At 45.1% G+C, this 24,216-nt stretch overlaps 1 pseudogene; it reads right to left on the reverse strand.

The window, feature by feature from the left end:
* The window catches only part of LOC119442181 (U3 small nucleolar ribonucleoprotein protein MPP10-like), a 28,675-nt pseudogene extending 15,493 nt beyond the window's left edge, over positions 1–13,182 (reverse strand).
* Between the last annotated feature and the right edge of the window lie 11,034 nt (positions 13,183–24,216).

The following is a 24,216-nucleotide window of genomic DNA, read 5'->3' on the forward strand; positions in this document are numbered from 1 at the left end:
CATCCGCATGTCAAAGAATGTGTCAGCTGCAATAACTCAAACAAGGGGCATGCATGAAGAAACATGACTCACAAATTCTTGGTTTTGCTCGAAAGATGACTTTTGGACATCTTCTTTTGCTGTGCTGTTTTCGATAAATGTCTTCGTGTCCATTTGTCCTACACATTTTCACATTCACATAGTCAGACTGTCAACCAATATGTGTGTGTGTGTGTGTGTGTGCACACGAACTAAAATGCTTTGCCAGCACATAATCACTGCACATATAAATGGCTCAGAGTGATACAACCACCGCCAAAAGAAACACAGGCTGCAAGTTGAATAAGATGCACACTACTTTTCAAACCAGACTTTTTGTCTATTCCCTTGACTGTATATAGCTACTAGCAATTATTTCAATAAGTATTCTAAATGCTTGTTAATGGTGAACAGGTGCTAGATAGACAGTTTAATATGTTATGCTGCAGTGGACCACTTGAACCACTAATGTAAATAAAACAAGTGAAGTGTTTTAGCACAACCAGTTTCCCACTAGTGGAAGTTTTCTAGAGAACTAAAATGACAGAACTTTGGCCCACCAAGCATGTCATCTCACTTGGCACTACTTTAGCACTGAAATTATAACTGCAGTGTAACTACATGATTTGAAGTGCCTATTCTACAAGGCACATAAATACCTGTCAAAGGCATTAAGAGACTAGGAATGTTACTTAATCAACTTGGTATGGTCGATTAACTTATTCAATTAACGATGAATCATTCATCATTTTATTCTTTAATAGATTAATTGCTTTCAATGCAGGGTTTTTCATCGATTAATTGATTCATTTAAATTTTTGCCAGGTACTTTAAGAAGGTTGAAACACAGTTAGCTACTTTTGTAGAAAATTATTTTAATGTTTTAGAGGTGAGACCAAGTTAGAAATACAGGTACATAAAGTTTGATAAATAATCTTTAATTTGTTAAAGACTACATAAAGGTGGCACTAGCGGCCTTTGAAAATATAAACAACATATGTTATAAAATGGCACTTAGAGCAGCATTAAACAAGAAAAATGGCAAAAGTGAAAGGTAAAGTCCAACTAAAATATGCAAGAAATAGCAATATGCACAGGGTAAAAGAAAAAACTGTTTTAGCATTTTAAGCCACATGCTGTTTTCTACAGAGCGAAGGAATGTCAATTGGCTGGGATGTTTGGGTGAAACCTACACCTTTGAATGGCCACTCAACCAGCATGCTGTAGATTTGCTGGAACCAACATGAACTCCATCGTTATGTCAAATACATGCTCCAAACCGGCGCGAATGCTGTGCCATGTCTTTAGTGGACTGGAAGTGGCACGACTATGAACGACTGGTTTGCTATAGTATGTCTTGAATTGCAAGGGCATTTGAAGCCTCTGGCTTTGGTTGGTGTGGCGACGTGTGCAGTGTGGGGGAAGAGAGGGGAAGCACTTGGCTCGGCATCACTCGGGACTCGGAAAAAAGTCGACAGTTGATTTACCATAGCCGCACAGTCACTGCTTGTGCTCCGCCATCCTGGTACAATTTCAAAATTTTCTCGCAACTCCTGTCAAACTCTCGAAAACAATTTTATTTCAAGAGACCCCTAAAGGCCCTCACAATGAGGATATTACATAGGGGGGTGACAAAAATTCCATGACAATCGAACATGTCTAATTGATTACGTCGATTAAATGAAAGGTGGACATCGATGAAGAATAATCGTTCTGCGGGTTACTTTTAATCGAATAATAATTCATCGATATTACCAACCTTATAATGAACACACTTTTTGTTTTCATCTGAGGGAGAAGTGAACATTACGTAAGTTTTCTCGTATATAATTTTTACGTTGCATTTTTGTTGCGTTCACGCAGTCAAAAGCAACTTGAATGCACAAGCATGTGGCTTGCACATACACCAGCATCATGTAGCAAAGGCCATTAAAATTTCAAGAGCACCGCTAGCTGGCACATGACACCACTGAAAGGAGATGAAAATGATGTACTCGCACAGCTGTTAGCGAAAGCAGCGATATCATTTGCTGTTTTTTTATGCTACAGAAGAAAACCACCTTTAACATGCACCAGCTTCTCTGCGTACAGCCCAGTGCCTGAACTAGGTAAGTGAAGCTCGGGCACTGCACAGCCGCTTGCTTTTTGAGAGGGGGTCAATGAAATGTATAGGAACATACACACAATTTAATTACTGTTTGCAAAGCATGCATAACACTAAATTATCTGACCGAGTGGTAGCCTTGTCATTCTTCGCAGCACTTTTGCTGTCAGGCACGGAGGCCGGTGGATCGAAAAAGTCATTGTACTTAGCATTGCGGCCACCCTGGACAGAAAATGACTGTTGCAATTTTTACATGCTTTTCTACAATAACAAGAGCCAACAACATGGTTCTGCACAACTGTAAGCATCAATTCTGTTCACTCAAGACCACACAAGAAGGACGACTTATATATAAAAGGTGAAGCTAGTAAATTTCATTTGCGTGTAGTATTCGCCTCAATCGTATTGATCTTAGGACAGTGTTCCAAAAGTTAGTCTGGACATCGATGTGGCCAATTGCAAACGCCTGTTTGCGTGAGAACTGTATCACTGAGTTGTCCCGCTAGTATTTATGCAAAAGCCAGTCACTAACCTTTTCGTCTGGGTCGTCTTCGTCTGACGACAGCTCGCCAAAATAGTCAATGTCATCGTCCTCATCTGAATCGCCTCTGCAGGCATCGGCCTTTTCTTCTCTATCTGCAAATGCTTCCATGTCAGCGAGTCGGAAGAACGTGTCATCTACAATAGACGACGGTTGTGTATCGTGCTTGACTGGGCACACTGCCATCTCCATCATGATCAACTTCCTCGTCGGACTCTTCATCGCCTTCAGACTCATCCGACAAGTCAAAATCATCATCTTCTTCACCTTCCTCTTCCGCAGCGGCGTCCGAGAGATTGCATTTATCACGTTCATCTGGGTCATTCGTCTTGGACCCCTGTGGGCTTTCTTGCATTCCCAAGTCTACACCGAAGTTAATGCTAGACTTCGTTGCCACTCGGGAAACCGACGAAATCAACTCTCTCAGCAGGCGAGTGTTTCGCAGTTCCAACTGCTGCCAGATCTGTTCGTCGTCAAAGTTGTCAACAACCAGTGACGGCAGTTCCGTTTTTGACGCCGAAACTGTCTTGCTTTCCCACTTGTCCACGATGTCGTATAGCTCCTTTGTCAGCCTCTACCGTGCAGGACAAACAGAAAATGCCAGGCCTGCACGGCACACGCAGCACAGTCACAGCGTAAGCTAGACGAGCGTTTCAACAGTACTACCTGGTAATTTGAGTGAATGCGTCAGGAACGCGCTTGGGACGCCATCGCGCATGCAAGCCGACGCGTTCCATCGCTGATTGCTAGCGCCGTTCGGCCCAGCCAAGCGGCCGACAATTCAACTACGGCTGTCACATTCAATCCCATTGCAACGCGCCCGACGCGGCCTGCTTGGGACGCCGTCGGGCGTGCAAGCCGATGCGTTCCAACACCGATGGCTAGCGCCGTTCGGCCCAGCCAAGCAGCCGACAATGCAACTATGGCTGTCACATTCGCTCCCATTGCAACGCGCCCAATCAAGCGCAATCAACGTGATCCCGATGGATGGATGAGGCTGAACCCTTTAAACCGGGCGGTGGCATACGCCACCTAGCCATGACTATTAACATATTTGTACTTTGTGGTGGGTGAAATTTCACCCCTGCCTTGATTTTATCCACCAATCAGATAACCTCTGTTTGGTTATTTCTACCCGCTTAAAGTCTATTTTGCCTTCACTGTCCCTAAACCCCAATGCTTTGAAAAAATCAGCCTCGTTGCCTTGCACTGTAGGGTTAAGCCCTTTACAGAAAAGTATGAGGTGTTCAGCCGTTTCCTCTTCTTCTCCACACGCACAGCACAACGTGTCTATACCTTGGCACTTGACTCGGTACATCTTAGTCCGCAATACTCCCGTCCTGGCTTCAAACAACAAAGAGCTTCCCCTAGAATTATCGTAGATATGTTCTTTGGCAATTGCTTGCTTGAAAGTTCGGTATGTTCCCAGTGCTGATTTCGTCTGCATCCCTGTTTTCCACAGACCCCTCTCTGTTTCCTTAATCTTTTTCTTAACCGCTGTTTCCTGGTTTGCACCCCTCCTGCAGTCCAAATATTTGATTGACAGTTTTCTGGTCAGCTTCCTCCATTTTGTATCAACATTCCTCATGTACAAATAACTGAAAACTCTCCTTGCCCACCGCTTTTCTGCCATTTCTCTCAATCGCTCCTCAAATTCTATCTTGCTGCTGGCTTCCCTGCTCTCGAATGACGTCCATCCCATGTCACCCTGTACCCCCTGATTTGGTGTATTTCCATGTGCTCCCAGAGCCAGTCTACCTACCCCTCGCTGCTTAACTTCCAACCTTGCTCGAACCTCTGATCTCATGCACAGGACCGCATTGCCGAAAGTCAAACTAGGGACCATCACCCCTTTCCAAATCCCTCTCACCACTTCGTACCTATTGTAATTCCACAGTGCCCTATTTTTCATCACAGCTGCATTTCTGCTACCTTTGGCCGTCACATATTTTTCATGTTCCGTTAGGTACTCAGCCCCATTGTTTATCCACACTCCAAGATATTTGTACTTATCCACCACCTCCAGCGTAACCTCTTGTATCCTATGCTCGCTGCCCTGATTATCATTAAAAGTCATGACTGCCGATTTTTCTTTACTAAACTTCAAACCTAAGCTATCTCCCTCTTTACCACAGATGTCCATTAATCTCTGCAAGTCTTCCTTGCTGTCAGCCATAAGTACAATGTCATCCATGTACATCAGTCCTGGTAATGACTGTTTAATCCATTCTCCTTGCTTGAAAAACAAAAGGTTGAAGCCAAGTCCGCTCCTCTCTAATTTTTTCTCTAATCCTTGTAAATACAGCATGAACAACAGAGGTGACAGAGGGCACCCCTGCCTAAGCCCCTGCTGTATCTCTATAGGCCCAGATACCTTGTTTTCCCATTTTATAAGCACCTTGTTACTTTTATAGATCTCTTTTAAAAGATTTCTTACTCCATCATCCACCTCTAGAGTGCCCAGTATGTCCCACAAATCCTTTTGGATTACACTGTCATAGGCTCCCTTGATATCCAGAAAGGCAAGCCATAGGGGCCTGTGTTCCTTTTCTGCTATTTCAATACACTGTGTCAATGAGAACATATTATCTTCTAACCTTCTTTGTTTTCGGAACCCATTTTGTAGTTCCCCCAGCACCTCCTCGCTCTCCACCCATGCCTGCAGTCTGTCTTTATAATCTGCATCACCACCCTGTAAACCACTGACGTCACTGTTATGGGACGGTAGTTGTTTATGTCGGCTTTGTCCCCCTTTCCCTTATATATCATGCTCATCCTGCTCAGTCTCCACCCGTCGGGGGCTTTACCGTCCATTATCATTTTGCTCACTGCCTCTCTTAATGCTTTCTTAGATTTTGGGCCCAATGTCTTTATCAACATGATTGGGATGCCATCAGGACCTGTCGACGTGCTACTAGGAACCCTCTTCTCTGCCCTTTCCCACTCGCTTTGTGCCAGTGGAGCCACTGCACTGACCAGTCCATCCTCACCTGATTGAGCACATGCTATGTTTCGTTCTTTAAATTTTTCTGTCATCATTGTTCTTATATGTTCCATTGCCTCATCTCCCTCTAGTCGAACACCTTGAGCTGTAACTATAAACCTCTGCTCTAGGCTAGTCTTATTACTCAAGGAGTTGAGATGTTTCCAAAATTTCTTCGCTGCTTTTCTATCCTTTTTGTTTACTTGTGACGACCATTGGCTTCCCTTTCTTCTGATCTTCTCATTGATCAAATTGGATGCTTCCCTTCTACAGTTTAAGAAGTTATTCCATTTTCTGCCTACATCAGCTTCTGGTTCACCCCTCTGCTTTGAATATCTGTGTTCCCTGGATGCTTCCTGACGTTTCTCTATGGCCTTCTTAACCTCCTCATCCCACCAGCTCTTGGGTTTATGTCTTCTGTTCCCTTTTGTGCTGACTCATACCTTAGTAAGCTCTAGCTCAAATAGTCCTGTTAAATTTGCATATGTCTATTCTGTTTTTGTATCCTCTGAAATTACTTCCTGAATTTGCTGGGTTGCTATTTCAAGCTGCTTTTCCGAGTAAAATGTCCCACCTGGTTGTTCATCTTGCCTCCTACCTACTTTCATTTCCCTTCTAAAACTCACCTTAATACGTTTGTGATCACTACCTAGACTTCTGGAGCCATATTCATCTATGCTCATTACATTTAGCCTATCGTGCATCCTATGTGACATTAGTGCATAATCTATCGTCGACTGCAGGCTCCCTACCTCCCATGTTATGTGCCCTTCACACTTCTCAGTACTGTTGCATACAACTAAGTCATGCATTTCACACATATCCAGCATCATGTTGCCTGTTGAGTCTGTGTACCCGTCCATGTCTTCTATGTGTGCGTTCATATCTCCTAGTATAATAATCTCACACCCTTCTCCTAGCTCATTAATGTCACTTGATATGCATTCCAGCATTTTTTTGTTTTCCTCTTTGGCATTTGCTCCGGTCCACAGGTATACAAAGCCAAGGAGTGTCTGCTCTCCTGCAACTTTCCCTTTTAGCCATAAATGCTCCTTGCATTCCTGTTTGACCCTTTGCCAGTTCATACTTTTATGAATGAATGCACCAATTCCACCCCCTTTTCTGCTGCCCTCTATTCTATTGCAATATTCCCATGCATAGTCAGGATTACAGGGAGGTTGCTCCATGTCCCTAAGATGTGTCTCCACAAACCCGTATACCATCAGCTTTTCTTGCCTTAGTTGCTTGTCTATCTCCTACCACTTCAGCCTATTCCTGCCACCTTGCATGTTAATGTACCCTATGTCAGAATGACCTTGCCCCTGGTGCTTACGTCTATTTCTTCTACCGATTCTACGTTTCTTGAATCTTGGAGCCTCTCTGGGTCCGCCTTCGTCTACACTGGTGGTCTTAGGGCTCTGGGTCCCCCCAAAAAAGCCGTAGCTTGGCGCCCTATCCTACTACCTACGCTCCCGCCCGTGGCACCACTGTAGTGAATGCCATCCTGTGCAAAAGGGTGGGAGCCAGACTCGTACACTTCCCGGTTTACCTCCATTATGCCGTACCCAAGTGGTCTGCTCAGACCCCTAATGACCCGGTTAGCCTCAAGCACCCTCTATTCCATCCCGCTAGCCTGGCCCCGGACATGTGGGATTGTGCATATGGTCACATGCACATTCGCAGAGGTTTCTCTGAGTTTACGCAACCCAACCTCTAACTGTCCGTTTAGGTTCTGGCTCCTTCCCTTCAGCACATCGTTGAGACCAGCATGGATAACGACCAGATGTTCATGCTCGAGGTTGTCCGATACCACCTTCTGAGCTTTTGCCATTGCGTCAACCATGCACTTCCCTGACTGGGCCTCCACCCTCACCCGCCCGTCTGCCTTCACTGTTGTAAGGATGCCCTCCTTAACCCTAGCTACGTTGGAGTCCCCCACCACTAGGACCCTTTGCTCTACACGTTTGCCTCTCTCCTGCGATTGTCGTCCTCCAGTTCGCGCTAGCTGGTTCTCCACCCGCCGTGCGCCACTGACACGTGACGATGTGCTCCCTGCCGTTCGTCCCTTCCCACCCGAAGCCTGCCGCACTACCTCGCTGTAGAGTTGTGGAACCGCCGTGTTGCTGCCGGCTGTCGCCTGCTGTTCAACGGCCCCTAGGCGTCCCTCCCTGCTCTCATGGCATGCCTCTGCCTGAGTCTCCGCGCTGTCCCCGCCGCCCGCCTGAGCTGACCCGGGATTACGCGCCGCCTGTACCATTAGCGCCTCCACCCGCTCTTCCAGCACGGCCCGCTTTTCCCGTTCTTGTAGCTCGCCAGCTATTCGCTTTACCAGGACGGCCTCGGCCCCCTCCCTGTGAAGCAACTCGCCGATCCGAGTTTCGAGCTCAATTCGCCGCTCTCGCTCCACCTTCAGCTCCCCTTTGAGCTCTTCCACACTGGCTGCCCATTCCCCTTCCATCCGCCGCACAGCTCCCTTAAATCCTTCACACGACCTGCACGCGAAGCTAGCCTCCTCAGCGTCGGCTAAACTGGCGAAGTGCGTCTCGTCCAAATAACACCAACGTTTGCACTCCTCGCACTGCACCAGCTCGTCATCACCCCTGTCCTTCCTAGCCTGCCGCACCATTGTGCCACCCGTCCACCTAACGAGAAAGCCCAATAAAATACCTGAACAAGGCCCCACGGTAAGCCGTACGGCAAACTCGCTATCCGGCTACCTCCGCTAGCTTCCCTAACGCGGTTTAAAACTGCCGCTTTACACTGCTTTCACCATGCAACACGTGCGCCACAACCCGCTTAAAAAAAATTTTTTTTAAAAATTGAACTATTCGCTACCTACTAACGTCCTACCAAACTAACCAAGAAACTAAAAAAAAAAAAAAAAACATGAAAAACAATATATATAGATAGCTCGGGTACCCTAACACTTCTATCAACCAAATAAGAATAAACAAAAATTGAACTTATTCACTGCTCCTGCTGCGCTGAGCTACAGTGTACTAGAAGGGGCAGTGCAGCGGGCGGAGCCAGCAGCCCATAGGGCGCCTGACGCCGCCGGTGGCGAAAGAAGCGGCGGCGCTGCAATCGCCCACTCTTGAATGCGGTTGCTTGCTTCGTGGCTGGGAAGTGCTTGTCAGGTGGTGTTTCTCCCGCTTTTGTCTGAATGTGAAGTGCTAAATCGCGCGAATGGCTCGTAAGCAACGCTTAAACCATTGCTTCGCCCCTGGGTGCAGCACAGGGTATTCGCGAAGTAAGGAAACGGTGAAGTTTTCACTGTTTAAAGCGCCCGCAGACCCCCCGGAGCGAAGAAGCGTTTGGGAACGCATTTAGTTGCAGATTGCGCAGACCAAGAGCTTGTGCCCCTTTTGTGAAATGCTCTAGCTCGTTTAGCTGCTCTGCCATTTCACTGAAATTGCCATTTGGCTTCCTGTGCTAGTCCTCTTCTGTTCATTTGTGTTTACTTTGTGGGTGAGACATGATGTCAACAGCTGAATTTCAGTGATTTTTTTTTTCAGAATAAATTGCTTTTGTCGACGTATGTGACTTTTTCAATTTGTGCATGAATGTTTTCTGTGTAGCTTTTTAATTCGTGAAAATTTCAGCTTAGAGCAACGAGTCCTGCTGATTCTGAGCGACGTTAATCATTGGCACAGTTTTTTTCCCCCTCTTTTTTTTCTCCAGGCCGTCACCTATCGTGCAATTGAAAGGTGTAGTCAAGGAGAAAACGAGTGCACAATGTACCCGCTTAATTTAAACTTTCTTTCGTTGTTGCGGGAACTAGCTACGTTTAATTCCCCTGTCACGCGACCAGCCGATTGCGAGTATGTACAGTTAGAATCTGCTCGCTCGCGATCGTAGACTCGTCTGGGCCCTCAAGCTCTGTAAGCTTAACAAACTCGATCCTGATTGCTGAACGTGTCGAAAAAGTTCTTTTGGATGGCGTTCAGTTGCGACGAAACTGCCCGTATACTCTCGAGAGCGTGGGTACATTCAAAGCGACGAGGATAGACGCGCTATAGTTATTTCAGAGACTGCTTTTGCTTCTGTGTCAAGAAAAAAAGAATAAAAAGCAGCACGCATTGTATTTTTGATCATAAGCAGACAATACAGACTAAGTAAACTAAGTGCTTACGGGCAAAAATCTGAACAACGTTTCCAGCGCGCGCCAAGCATACACGAGCGTCGCAGTGGATGCGAGTGTCGTCTGCTTCTCTTCAAGAGTGGTCGATCGCAGCGCCGCCGCTACTGGCGCCGCCGCGGGAGCCACGCGGAGAGTGCTGCCCGCTGCACTGCAGCAGCTCCACTCGGCCACGACGCGTGCGTGCGCGTGTCGCGTGCGTCTAAATGTCGTACAAAAATCCCTCACGTGACCAGATCCTAGGCACCTAGGGACACGATCATTTAGGGACTTTTGAGAAGGCGCGATGGTGGCGCCAAGTGACGACGGCATGGGATGGCGTGTTCGTTCTCGGCGTGATCGTTCTCTGGCCCGCGCCCACCGCGCGTTGTTCAACATTGCGTGTGTGATTGTGCTTGCGTTGCTTGTGTATTGGTTGTAGGTTCTGTGTTACTTGGCGGAAAGCCGTGAGTAGTGCTTGTGTGGCACTGCGGCTTTGGCCTCGGTGAGCTCTGGCAATACAGAACCTGCGTTGTGTGATCCGTGTTCCTTCACAATGCGGAGGTGGTGACGATTGAAATGTCGAAGTGGCGTAGCGCCTCGGCAGTGCAGTTCAGCGAACCGCGTCCGCCTTTGCATAACGGACGTCGAGAGATATGCTGCTCTCTACAAGTCATAAAAATGTGACTGCGTCGACCGCCCACGGTTCAGCGCTGAATGTGTGGTTCAAGTACTGTGCTTGAAACGAATGGCGCAGCTGTGGTGGCAGAACGCCATGAGGCCTCAGTTCGTGCTGTATGCTTGAAACGAGTGGTGCAGCTGTGGTGGCAGACCGCCGTGAAATCCGTGCTGTGCAGACGCTCGAAATATCCAATTCACGTCGGCGTCTTGGCAACGGCCAGTTCGCGAACCGGCGAGCGGCGCCTCTGTGCCCGCCCTATTCGGTAGCATCGACGCAATAATATTTACGTAACCAGTCCTTGCTTGACAGACGCCGATGGCGAAGGTGCTGCGATATGCTGCCGGCCAGCTTTGCAGTTTTTCTCACATTAAAAACATGTAGCATATATACATGCCTAGCATGTGTTATAAGACAATGTCTACCATGAGACGATTGTCAGGAGTGCCCCAGTACTGCTCCCAATCTGGCATTCCACGCTTTGCATGCCCTCAGTAATCATGATGACAATGTGGGCCCATTTTCTTCAAAGTGAGTTGCTATTCTGTTTGCAAAATGGGGAGGCTAGCTAAGCTGGTCTGTTCTTTGTGTTTTGTCAATTTGATGACAAATTATTGGCAATGTTATTTTAAGGTGCTTTTAAAAGATGTTAAGCCTACCAAAAAATTCCACCAGTGGCAGTGTTCTTTGGTGGTGACAGAAAAGTGAAACTGCAGACGACCAAGTTGGCCATGCCCGCATTCTTGCAAAATTTAAGAGCAATGTCGGCACCCACAACCTTACAACTGTGATTGAGCCATGGATGGCCACATGCTTTCTGCACCAATTATAGGCCCTTACGCAACATCAGTGAAGAGCCAACAGACCAACGTACTGTGTTCCCTTCAACCTAGGCAGTCTACAGTTCATTGTTGTCGCAACAGCTGATCGCCCCGCAAATTCACAGCCTGTGCCTTCTGCTGCTACTACGGTCAACTCGTCACCCGTGCACAACACACTTCTAGTTGCCCTAGTGGTAGTGCCGTTGCTTCTAAATATTGAGTAACCACACATTGTAGGCTACAAGGGCATTGTTGCACTGCATCTCATCTCCATGTGTGTTGTGTTGCTGTTTGCATACATGTCCTTGTTTGATAAGTGCTCTGAATTTTTTTCACTGCTGCAATGTCTTGACTGCACTGTGGCAGTGTTGTATGTACTATCGATTAACCTCCATATACACAAGTGCTTTGATCATCAATCTTCAAAAATGCAACCTTCATGCTGCTCCTTCCTTCACAAGAAAGCGTGCATATTAAACATTATTCTTGCCCCAACTAGAATTGGTAGGTTCAATTTGGTCACCTCACCAGACATATCTAATCCGCATTCTTGAGTATAGCCAAAACTGTGCTGCACGTTTAATCGCCAGGGATTGCAACCAATATTTGAGCGTATCTAACATTATGTTGTCATTGTCACTACCATCCTTGGAATCATGCCAGAATGTAGTGTCGTTTTGTCTGCTACATAAAATCATTAATAGTGAGCAGTCGTCCACCTTGCCTCTTGTTTGTCCATCCCACACATCTAGGTGCTTGCACAATCGCCTTAGCGTCCAGCACATTTTTGGTCGAACTAATGCCTTTGACTTGTGTGCTTTGCCACGTGCCATTAGGCATTGGAATGGTCTTCTCGATAACATTGCTGACATTAACAATACTGTAACCTTCAGACAAAAAATCAGTATGTTTGGGTAGTGTTCAAGTGGTTTCTATTTCTGGTGTATGTAACTTTTTTTATGTAATTATGCAATCGTACTATTCACTGTATAACCCAGCTTTCTAATGGTAGAATTTTACTTCACGATTTTATAATTTGTTATCTTTAATTTATTGCGTTGATCTTGTGTCGCTGTTTATATTTCTAACGTTGTATAACTTTTTCGCTCCTTTGTTATGCGATGCCCTCCCCCCTCCACGCAATACTCCTTCTGGAGCCTGTGACGTAGATGAATACATAAACCAGATAGCACTACTGTTTCTTGTGAAATCAAAATTGTGTATATTGTTGTGGTTTTACCAATAGAAGCTCTAAATCGTAAATTGTTCTCCTGCAATGCCAGCAACGTATCCATAACAGGCCAGTTGTGTATATTGCCTAGAATTATCGTTCTTAGACCCTGAAAAGTGTGGAATATCCTATCTTCCTGTCTGTCCGGGTCTTTATCCATTTTTCCGTAAACTTGGGTCACTGGGTAATCCATGGTATAAGGGGTAGAGCACTGGGGCTGTTGTGCTGAGGACACCCAGTTTGAAACAAAAATAGGTCACGAGGTATGGGCCGGGCCGCTCATCAATGACAAAAAAAAAATTTCTTAGGTGCTGGGCAGATTCGAATCGAATGTCAAGCACCGACTTAGCGGCAACCCTGCTAACAGGCGTAGCATGTCCAGAGGGACTCGTGAGAGAGGAGCCCGACTCATACATGACTGATCTCTGTGGTGGCAATACAATGTCTCTACATTGTTTCAATGCTATCGTATTAGCATCGGCATCATTGTGAAATGGGTTGTGCCAGAATTTTTCTTTCTAAATTTATTCGCCTGTACCTATGTGCCACAGCTGAGCTTCTATCTCAACATTAGTCGATCTCAACTGAAGTAATGTATATATAGCCTTAGCTATAATTTCTAATGCGCATGAATGATTCTCACCAAGAGTAACAACCGCATCAATTCCATCACAATCTGCACCTGCATTATCAAATATGTTATAGTGAAGTGAGTCTGCTACAACTGAGGATCGAACATGTTTTCAGTTTCAAGCAAACCATGCCAGTCAATTTCATGAAAGTGGCATTACAGAATTCACAGGCATTCAATTGCACAATGCATGCTTATAGGCAATTTTATATTCAGTTCATGGCAGTTGCCATCTTGGGCTGTCGTAATCTAAATTTTGTGCATAGTGACGTCAAGTTTACTTAATCGTGGAACGTTAAAAACACCTGTGCACTGACTCTAGGTTGTTACAGCCAGAAAAATGGGCATGTGAGCAACCATGGTAAGAGCGCCCCAAAGCTCCAGTATAAGGGTGCCTGCATGCGCTCCCCCCCCCTCCCCCCCTTTCACCATTCAGTGCAGAGTAGGGAAAACTGCGTCATTTGCAACTGAACAGAAGTTACAAAAAAAGAGTTCCATAGAACAATTTACTTTATTTTTCATTAATTGTACATAATGACGGAAGTCTGCAGTCAGGCATTCCGCTCACTAAGGCACATGGAAACAAAACAGGAAAACAAAAATGAGTAGCTCATGAAAAATTAAGCCCTCGAACATGCAATATACATCCATCACCTGTGCACCATCAGCCCGATTACAACTTTTCTATTACTGTGCAAATATAGCTGTAGCCATTTGCCTTTGCACACTCAACTTCTTTCAGTGGTTTATGGGTTCAATTTATTAGATATCTTTAGTGGCACACCTAATTTCCTTTTTTTTTTTGAGAAGCTCAATCACCACATACCTGTGATGCTTTGTTTCCCAAGCACCAAATAATGCCAGCAACCTCATCACATTATCATGGCAATCTCTTAAAAGTCACAATTTTATTTGGTCGTTTTGACAAGATTGCCAAGCTGATTAAACATGAATTGCACTGAATCCTTCTATATAATCTCAACTCTTTCCTTGATTGGCACCAGTATATCAAGCTTTAAGTTGACAACTTGAAGCATCACTTTCATATTCTTCAGGATAGGTAGGTTATCTTTATGTTTGCTTGGATTGTTACACATTATTGATGGCAAGCGCCATGAACACTTCCAGATTTTGCGAGAACTTTCATTTTTCAACTTCTATTTCATCAGTGACTCCACCACACCTACCGGTGTGATAGTTTTCTTTGCATGCAAGGAGTATGTTATACTTTCACAAGCATCATCCAAATGTGGTTCACGTTCAAGGCATTCACCAGACATGGTAAAGCAACATTTGGCGGCAGTTGCAGCAAATAGAGCAATGTAACAGTCGAAAAAGCAACCAATCTGCGATTGTACAGCAAAATCCCATTTTTGCAGCTACTCTGACGCCACTGCTGTAATATAATATGTAGAAAACAGACAGCCTAAGCTAATGATCAAAGAACTGCTCAGTGACAACAGAAATTCAGACATGTGATCAAACAACCGCTCAGTGATCCACAGATCCAGACGTGATGCTGCAGCAACTGTGGAATTCCTTTAACGTGTTTTCACAGTACACCCATGTGCACAAGAAATCTAACACTATAGGGTATACCATTTGGGCAGCTGCTTTGGTGCTGCTACCACTGCCAAAGTCCTGCACCCCTCAGTCAGTCAATAGGCACTGAAAGTACTGGATTTGCATGCAATAACACGACCACAAATATGATGCAACGAGCGGCTTTTGGTCTCTCCTAAATAAAAATTTAATGTGATTATATGTGTCACGAACCCGAATATAATGCGAGGCGCGTCCTGAGGCTGGAAATTTCAAGGGAAAAAAGGCAATATCCGTGAAAGTGAGCCATCAAGTATAGGGTGTGTCCTTCTACATTGAGCTTATTCCAATGACAAAATTCAGTGAGGCACCTGACACAGCCACCAACTCCACACCCCCTCACCACACATTCGTGCTGAGGCCCAACCCACACGATGGACTCCCATGTCTCATGTGAGCAGTGAGTGATAATCCTAACATACAGCTTGTTTGAAAGCAGAACCAAACAGAGTTCTGCAAACGCCACATTCGAGTTGAGGCTATATTCACAGCATAGCTGCAGTGCACGCTTGCTTGCTGTAGAGACTACCATCACAATAAACATGCACGGCATTGTTGACATTGTAGCATCGCCTCAGCGGGTTAAGATACGATTTGTTGCCCTTTTTGCACATAAGCACGCGTCTATATTGTGCGAAATTAGGGCACCACAGCTGCACCACTCGTTTCAAGCACAGTACTCAAACCACACATTCAGCGCTGAACCGTGGGCGGTCGACGCAGTCACATTTTTGTGACTTGTAGAGAGCAGCACATCCCTCGACGTCCGTTATGCTAAGGCGGACACGGCGACGCCACATCGCGGTTCGCTGAACTGCGCTGCCGAGGCGCTACGCCACTTCGACATTTCAATCGTCACCACCTCCGCATTGTCAAGGAACACGGATCACACAACGCAGGTTCTGTATTGCCAGAGCTCACCGAGGCCAAAGCCGCAGTGCCACACAAGCACTACTCACGGCTTTCCGCCAAGTAACACAGAACCTACAACAAATACACAAGCAACGCAAGCACAATCACACACGCAATGTTGAACAACGCGCGGTCGGCGCGGGCCAGAGAACGATCACGCCGAGAACGAACGCGCCATCCCATGCCGTCGTCACTTTTAGCGCCATCATCGCGCCTTCTCAAAAGTCCCTAAATGATCGTGTCCCTAGGTGCCTAGTATCTGGTCACGTGAGGGATTTTTGTACGACATTTAGACGCACGCGCCCCCCATCTAGCCACCGTAGCCCAGGGTTGCTTGCTGCCAGATTTTGTCGCACACGCCACATAAATTCGTTTAATGTAATGAAAAAGACGTACGCGTTATAATATAATTGACCTCTCTTTATTAGGACCAAATAATACGTGCGTTTTATAATTTATAAACGCTTCAAAGTTTAGTTTGTTTTGGAGTGCGCAACAGCGGTTTGTGAAGTTCAATACGAGGAGAAATGGCGGACGTAAACAGCTGTTCGCAGGTGGTCGTTCAGCGTTGTGTGCTGTCCCGTGTGTGTTTTATGCCTGTGTCGTTCTACCTGCGGTTAAACAAATTACAAGAGGACCTATCAACAAGCCCCTATAGCTGTTGTCATCGCATATGCAGTATTCGGAATTAGCTGCAGCGGAGTCGTCATGTCAACGCAGAGACTCTCGCGCTACCCGTGATTAACGTCAGCTTCTGAAAAACGGATGTGTGTGTATTGCTCGTGATTGCGCATTAGCAGTTCTTGCTCCTAGCAATATCCTTGCACCAAACTTAGCAGCAAGCACCAACCCAAAACCTCACGTCTGCCCCTGAACAAAGCCGCAAATGATCTGTGTGTAATTACTGAACGTGCAATGGAATTTGTGTTGTGAACGTTTATCTTAGCGCCAGCCTGGCTCGTCCGTCTCGGCGCCTGTGCTGCAATTATTCATACAAGTGCTCTCTGAATATTTCGAAAGGCGTAAAAGCCGACACCACATTTTTTTTTTTTTTTTTTTTTAGGAGCTGCAGTCACTTGTGTACGTAGTATCGTATCATTCTGGCAGACATGGGCGTCGTCTATTTTCTCGTCCTGTTTCTTGCGCTGTTAGTGTGCTGTGAATCTGTATCAAGAAGCTTAAGTTAATATGCTGCAGTACGTAGCGCAGCCGCGTAGCCACACGGCTAACATTAAAATACCTTGTTAGGAGTACGTTTGTTTGTTTAATAACAAAATCGAACACTAAAATTTTGTATTAATGGTGGCAAGTGTAAGGTAAGAAGCTATCGAAACTATCCGCTAATGGCATGCGTGTGCTTCTACCTGCTTCAGCACGTTATCCTTAAAGTGAGGCTGAATACCCCTGATAACCAAAAACATATGCAACTGGAGCAGGTGCTATGATTCCTTTCCTGGAAATGAAAGCCAGCATCCCACTCTGTTAAGTTAGTCATGTACTTAACCTATATTAGACCAATGTTAGAGCATGCTAACTGGAGCCATTTCAAACTGGGTTATTTGACCAAAATAAGAAAGTGCAAGGAAAGTGTCAAGGTACAGTCTAATCTGGTATTCCCGAACCGATTGTATTAGCAAAACATTATGCCTCCCTGAATTGCCTGCATTAACCCAATGCTGAAAACAGGGGAAGCTGATTCCCTTTCTTGCTGTTGAAAAGCTGCTAGAATCTCAATAACAGACTACTTATGTTCTAAGAGAAAGTGAGGGGCACTGACAATATCTCTAATCTTTTGTATGAGCCTTCACCTTGAACGAAAATGGAATAAAAATATTTACCTTTGCAAGCCTCAGAATCCAAATATTCTCAAAATTTTGAGGAGCCACATTAAATTTTTGAGATATAGACAATAAACAGTGTGCCTAAGTACAGGTACACACTGAACACACTTGAGTGGTTGAGTGGCTAGCTGCAAATGCAAAAGCGTCCATAGCTGCTACATTGAGGTAACTGCTAGGTTGCATGTGTGTTTCTCCTATAGCCCATGTACCTGGCAAGGGGAATGGTTATAGGTAGTCCTGTGCTTTTTCTTTTTTTTTTTCAATAGGTGGTGGCTAGCTGATTCCATCTGTTTATGTATTTATCATTTGTGTGCATCTTATGTGCATGTGTTTGTGTCATGTTCTGATTGTTATACGTGCAGTGATGCAAGCATCTTTTTTTAATATATTGCACTACAGTCATTTATTCAACGTTGTGTTGAAATGTACAAAATGTGGCCACCCAGTAATGACTAGGACAGCCAGCAGGATTGGCAAAAATTATGATGCAGATCTAATGCACTTGCTTGAATCGACATGAGGCGAAGCTTTCACGCAACGGTCAGTTGAACTCTAGAAAACTAACTGCAGTGTTTACAGTTGTCCTTATTTCACCCTATGCAACATGTACTCACAGGCAATGTTTGCTTATTCACCGCACAGGTCACATAATGTAATGTATACATAGCACGGTGAACTCACTCAAACGTCGGCTCACTAAGACTTCGAACTAACCGTGAGTCTGAGTTCGTTTGAGCCTGACTGAGTAGAATTTTGGTGAATATGAGTAAGAGCAAGCTCAGTTGAGTAAACTTTTAGTGAATATTGTCATGTGGTAGTCAGGGAAAGCTGATCCAAGTATAATTTTAGTCAATATGAGTCAAAGCAAGCTCGGCAAGTAGATTTTTGGTGAATATGACTCAGTGCAAGCTCACCTGAGTAGAATTTTGATGAATATGTCAGAGCAAGCTTGGCTAAGTACATATTTGGTGAATATGACTCGGTGCAAGCTTGCCTGAGTAGAATCTTTGTGAATATTAGTCAGATCAAGCTCGGCCAAGTACAATTTTGGTGAATATGAGTCAGAGAAAGCTTGGATAAGTAGAATTTTGGTGAATATGACTGAGCAAGCTCAATTGAGTAATGATGGGATATGGTTATACGAGTTTATGCAGTAGTACATGTAAGTGCAGACTCATTAGCAACATTGCCTCCATCTTGATGGGCAATACCTACGCCTCGTGATGAGTCTGCACACTTTATGAGCTGTGGACATGCAAGACCCACCCACACTTGAAAAGATACTATCATTCACACGAAGGAATGCAACCGGCTAACTTCACTGCACAATTTTGATCTGCTTTTGCTTAATGTGTTATCTACTATTTATAAAAACCAGATGTCTGCTTGCTTTTCGCATTATTGCATGTGTTTTACAGGAAGTAGAGACAGAGAAGCAAGAAAAGGCAAGGATGTTTATGGCTAAGTAGTTTCTTAGAGTACTGCGATATGTTACAACCAGCATAAGCAAAAGTAATTCGATGCACTGAAGTAAGTGAAATGTGCAATTACCTTTTAATGTGAGGGTTAATACAGATGCAGTAAGGATACAAAGTCTGCAACCCACTGAAGGTTTATTGGTTTTCTTATTCAGGAGAAAAATCCCAAGCAAAAAAATGAGCTCGGCAGGAAATCGGGCGGCCACCCATGGCCAGGTAAAAATACGAAGGCCCGATCTCGGCCTTCTGGGTCGGGCTGGGCTCGGTTGTTGCACGTGGCCAATCTGTTTGCCGACCACCAGCAGGTGGTCGGCAATCGGCATCGGGCCGACGTCATGGCCGCCGGTTACTTCATTGTGGCCATGGTTGACCACCGTACGGCCCAACAACTTCCGCACGACGGTCACAACGTGGCTTGTGCACGGCCAGCATTCTATTGCCGGCATTTATATGTAGGCTTTTTTTTTTTTTTAGCTCGCATGCACTGAGTGTTTTTTTTCTTATGTCGACTTTTTAAGGCCCCTGCTGCAGATACCAAATAATCCGCTTGTTCAGCAGAGTTACCTTAACTGCAGACATTACATTCTGGATAACTTGCTAGTGCAGCAGCATTTAATTGAAAGAGTCGCGCTAATTATATTTTTAATTAATCGCTTTAGGGTACACGTCGTAATGGTGAAATTAGAGGCCATAAGCGCGCAGGACATATTCAATCGGAACCAATTTTTTAACTAGCGCCAATTTTGATATATACGAAGTCAAATTAAGTCAGCAAAATGAGCTGGTGTCCTGAATACTACTCTCGAGCATTGCATATATTCACAGTGCCGCAAGAAAATACAGATGACACCAAGACATTTTTGCCCCATATTTTGACGCATACCTTGAAACTGCGTGGTACTAGTTGCAAAATTGGTTCCAGCTGAATAGGCCCTGTATGTTAACGGGCTCATTTCCACCGTTACAACATGTGCACTAAAGTTAATAATTAACAAGATAATTGGCACGGTTTTGTCATTTAGCAACTTATGCACCATACTGCTCATTTAGAAAGTAATGCCCACCTGTTAAATGCAACCCACATGAAGAAAAGTATTGCTGGTATCGGCAACAAGATTAAAAAATGTATATATATTGTTTGACATAAGAAAGGACACCCTGTATAATTCGCTATTTATATCATGCGCACGTTTGTGTCCTTAAGAGCGCTATACAAAGAAGGCGAGCGCTTTGTAGACAAATTATCACTACAGTTGCTGTTTGTTGACTTTTATTGAACTATTCAGATACAAACACAACAGAAACTGGAATACTTTGTTGTGAAATGCTTTAATAGGTTAGTGATTGTGACAAACATTAAATGGGAATTAATCAATGACAGTCTTGTATGGGTACTTGAAAATGTCCTTCCTTGAATTGCGCGTAAGCCTGTTTACCAGCGAACTCTGCAACCAGGTCACTTGACTAATTCTGCTATGGTCACGCTCTGGTATCTGAAATACAGACATATACTACATAAGTTTCAGAAATGGGACATGTATAACTATAATATTGAACCAGATGCATCGTAGCCTCTCAATAACTCTTTAAGCATTGTACTTAATTATGAACAAGTTCTGACAAAACCCTGATTTTTCATGACAAACCCTAAATAAGTATCGCCCAAGCAAACACAGTCTCCCATTATTCAGCCTCAAAACAAGCGTCGCGAAAATCTCACGCTAGCGGGGCGAAATTCGCCTTTCTTTAAATTACCTGCACCACGACTGCAACGTAGTACACACATCGTGCGCGCGGCATATACTAGTATACGGTGTCCCAACTATCATGCACCAAGATTTAAAAATATGCAAATACAACGTAGCTGGACATAACCAAGGTAATATTGTTTGCCATCGCTTGGAGATACTCAGATTATTTTTTTTTTGCATTGCGCCTAATTGCATATGTAGTCCTAATTAATTAATGAACTTGTCAAATATTACAGATGAAAAGTGTCAACGAAAAAATTGTAGAGCAACATGAAAAACTCCCGATACAGCTTTCTTTTGCTCATTAAAGGGAAACTGAGACATCCACCCAAATGTAGCAATTTGCTACAATGGAAACCCAACCGGGTTCCTCGAAAGAAAGCCTAGCAGTTGGAGAAAAATTCGTCCTGGTCCGGATACGTGTTACATAAAAGTGTTTTTCCGAGCGTGAAAGAAGCCCGCGAATACACCTAAAATTGCCGCGCAACTTGTGGCTTCAGGCACTTTGCGTGTATTCGCAGGTTTCTTTCACACTCGGAAAAACACTCTTATGTAACACGTATTGAGCAAAAGAAAGCTGTATCGGGGATTTTTCATGTTGCTCTACAATTTTCTCGTTGACAATTTTCATCTATAATATCTGAGAAGTTGATTATTTAATTAGGACAAAATATGTAATTAGGCCGAATGCAAAAAAATAATCTGAGTATCTCCAAGCGATGGCAAACAATATTACCTTGTTTCTGTCCAGCTACGTGGCATTTGCATATTTTTAAATCTTGGTGCAAGATAGTTGGGACCCCCTGTGCAGTATACGTTACGGGCACTGCATGCACTCATCGGTGCTTCATGCATATCACGACGCACCCAGTCTCTTAATTTGTTTGTACGACAAGCTTTGGCATGTGAACTCTTGCACATTGAGTGCAGCTCCATAAACCACAAGACATGACCTTTGGCTGCGCTATTATAATGTCGCTTGCAACAGATCGAAAAGGGCAGACGAGCTCTCGAAACAAAGAAACGCAGCCTTACGCGCTCTCCTTCCAAATTAACGCGACAAAAGATAGCCTCTAATAGCATAAATAATACGTGCAACTTACGAGTAAATGTGGACGTCCGTAGGAGGTGAAAATCCGCATGTTGGAAATGTCCATTTTTCGTGAACAAGAAGCGCAGCGCCATAGCATCCGTGCGAAGCTGCGCCGATCAACCAGCCACTGAACGTCTCTTCCTGCCAAGAGCTCCCCCGAACAGCCACCATCTACGCGCCTGCCTCTTGCCGGTTCCTCTCCGTGAATGCTGCATGAACCGACATGCCACAGACGGTTGAGGCGACCTCCTCCTTTCTATTCTTTTGCTACCCGATTCTCTCACCCAGGCGGATGTCGGCGCCGACTAGGCGGCGGGCAGGGGCATCCTGTATGATCGGCCAGCAGCGTCAGGCCAGCGTGAAGCCGACGTCTCTGGCCAGCCAAAACTTTCGTGTTCGGCATTATGCAGCCCTACGCATACGGGCCAGCATCCGTGACCAAGCCAGCGCCGACGGGGTCGGCAGCATAAGTCGGCCTTTTTACGGTCCAAGCTCTTCAAGCTGACATGATCGGCTCCCAGCGATCTGCCGAGCACCACCCGATTGTCGGCCCTCGGCCAATTTTGCTTGGGATGATGCATCAGAAAAATGAGAAAAAAACTGTTTAAATATTGCTTCGAAAATAAATTGGCAATACTGCTTATTCCCAGTCAAAGCGTGAAATATGCTATTGTAGAACATTCATTACGATATCCAGTTGGCACGTTCGCTTTGCGTCTCGCAGCGGAAGTAACATAACCTTGAAATGAGATAATTCATTGGGGAAAATGCGCATGAAAGCCCTAACCAACCGACTGCAACTAAATGGTCGCGCGTATAGCATGACCTATTGACCACAGCATTTGTCCGTAGTTGCATATTCTTTAAATTGTTCCGTCCGTAAAAGCATACCGCGATAAAACTGTGGCGTTTTCGTATATCGCGAGTTGTCTCCAGAACCAGAAAATTGGGACGACATCCGAAGGCCATGCCTTCCCGTGAGGGACACCTCGTAGTACTTACCAACTCGCAGCGCGTGTGAATAACGGAAAATCACGCAAAATTATGTACTATCAGCACCCGAAGCCAACCTAAAAAACAGCGTCGCCAGATTAGCAACGTAGCGTGTCAACAAACTCGTAGAAATCACAGAACCGAATCTGACCGAGTTTTTATCTGCACTGTTCGCGTGTCGGTGCTGATGTTACGTACCGATTGCGCAATCCAAGGCTCCACTCAATTAGTTGTACTGTTCGAGGCTTGTTGATCCAATATTTATAGAGAAAAAAGTATCTATAAACGTTGCTGCGACGATGCGACGCTGCGACCAAACGGTTGGTCGCAGCCGAAAATCGCAGAATCGGCCCTGCGACTGCGATTTTCGTCGCATGCGACGGAAATCGCACTTCCGGTGCGATAATCGCAGTGCAAAATCGCACCATGTGAAACGACCTTTACGATCGTTTGGCTTCACTTTTGGAAGTTCGTTCCGGGCACCAAGGAGGCATTGTAGCGTGAAGCTTCGATCCACAAAACAGCACCACATGTACTGTACTGCTATGGATTGGCGGTTTCCAAGACTCGTGGTGACACTGCGCCGCCGACTGCGTGGTGCCGACAGAGATAATTCGTGTGTTGCAGCGTGTGTCGTAGATTGTTGCTAGTCTTAGTTGTGACTGCGTCTTCTGATAAAGCCGGATGCCTGTTTGGCCTTCGACACCACGTCGAGACACTGCTCACGAGCTCGAAAACGCAGCTCCGGCGTTGACGATCGATGTAGGGTGCATAGATATTTCCAATTATCACTTCGCAAGATAGGGGCGCCTTTTGTCGATGAACAAATTGCATTCACGCATTTCGCATCTCTTTGCGCATGCAGAAGCCTAGTACGTCTGGCTAGTCATGTGTAATGACGCGAAAGCCTGAACGTGATTCTAACAGAAAGGCATGTCCCCGCCAGAAGGCAGTCAGCACGTGTCCGTGACGAGTTTTAAGTGACTTACACGGGGCTGGGCATTGAACAGTCTGTGTAGTGCCGCTGCTTCAGTCTGGCAAGTGCTCATTCCACTTTCATGAACCAATTGAAATGCCCAATGTATTGGTTGCTATAGATTTTAGTGTATACATAGTGAGACAGCAATATTAATATTCCATAGCATTAGTGAAAATTACCTGTGGAAGTAATAGGAATGCGATGGGTTTTTGTGGTGGTTGTCATTATGTTGCGTATATGCATGGCAATGCAATCATTTCCACCCTGTGCATGTGTGTAGATAAATGGTTTATCTTCCGAGATTATGGGACAGCACCTAGCTGGTGTTGTAATTATCTTCAGTGGATCTCTTACTATACAGGCTACACCAAAATCTATCCACCTTTGTGTGCTTTTTTTTTTTTGCAATGGTCTTTGCTCTGCAAAGGAAGTTTCTCGAACT

The sequence above is a fragment of the Dermacentor silvarum genome, chromosome 1, assembly GCF_013339745.2.
Source record: "Dermacentor silvarum isolate Dsil-2018 chromosome 1, BIME_Dsil_1.4, whole genome shotgun sequence".
In the NCBI taxonomy this organism is placed as follows: domain Eukaryota; kingdom Metazoa; phylum Arthropoda; class Arachnida; order Ixodida; family Ixodidae; genus Dermacentor; species Dermacentor silvarum.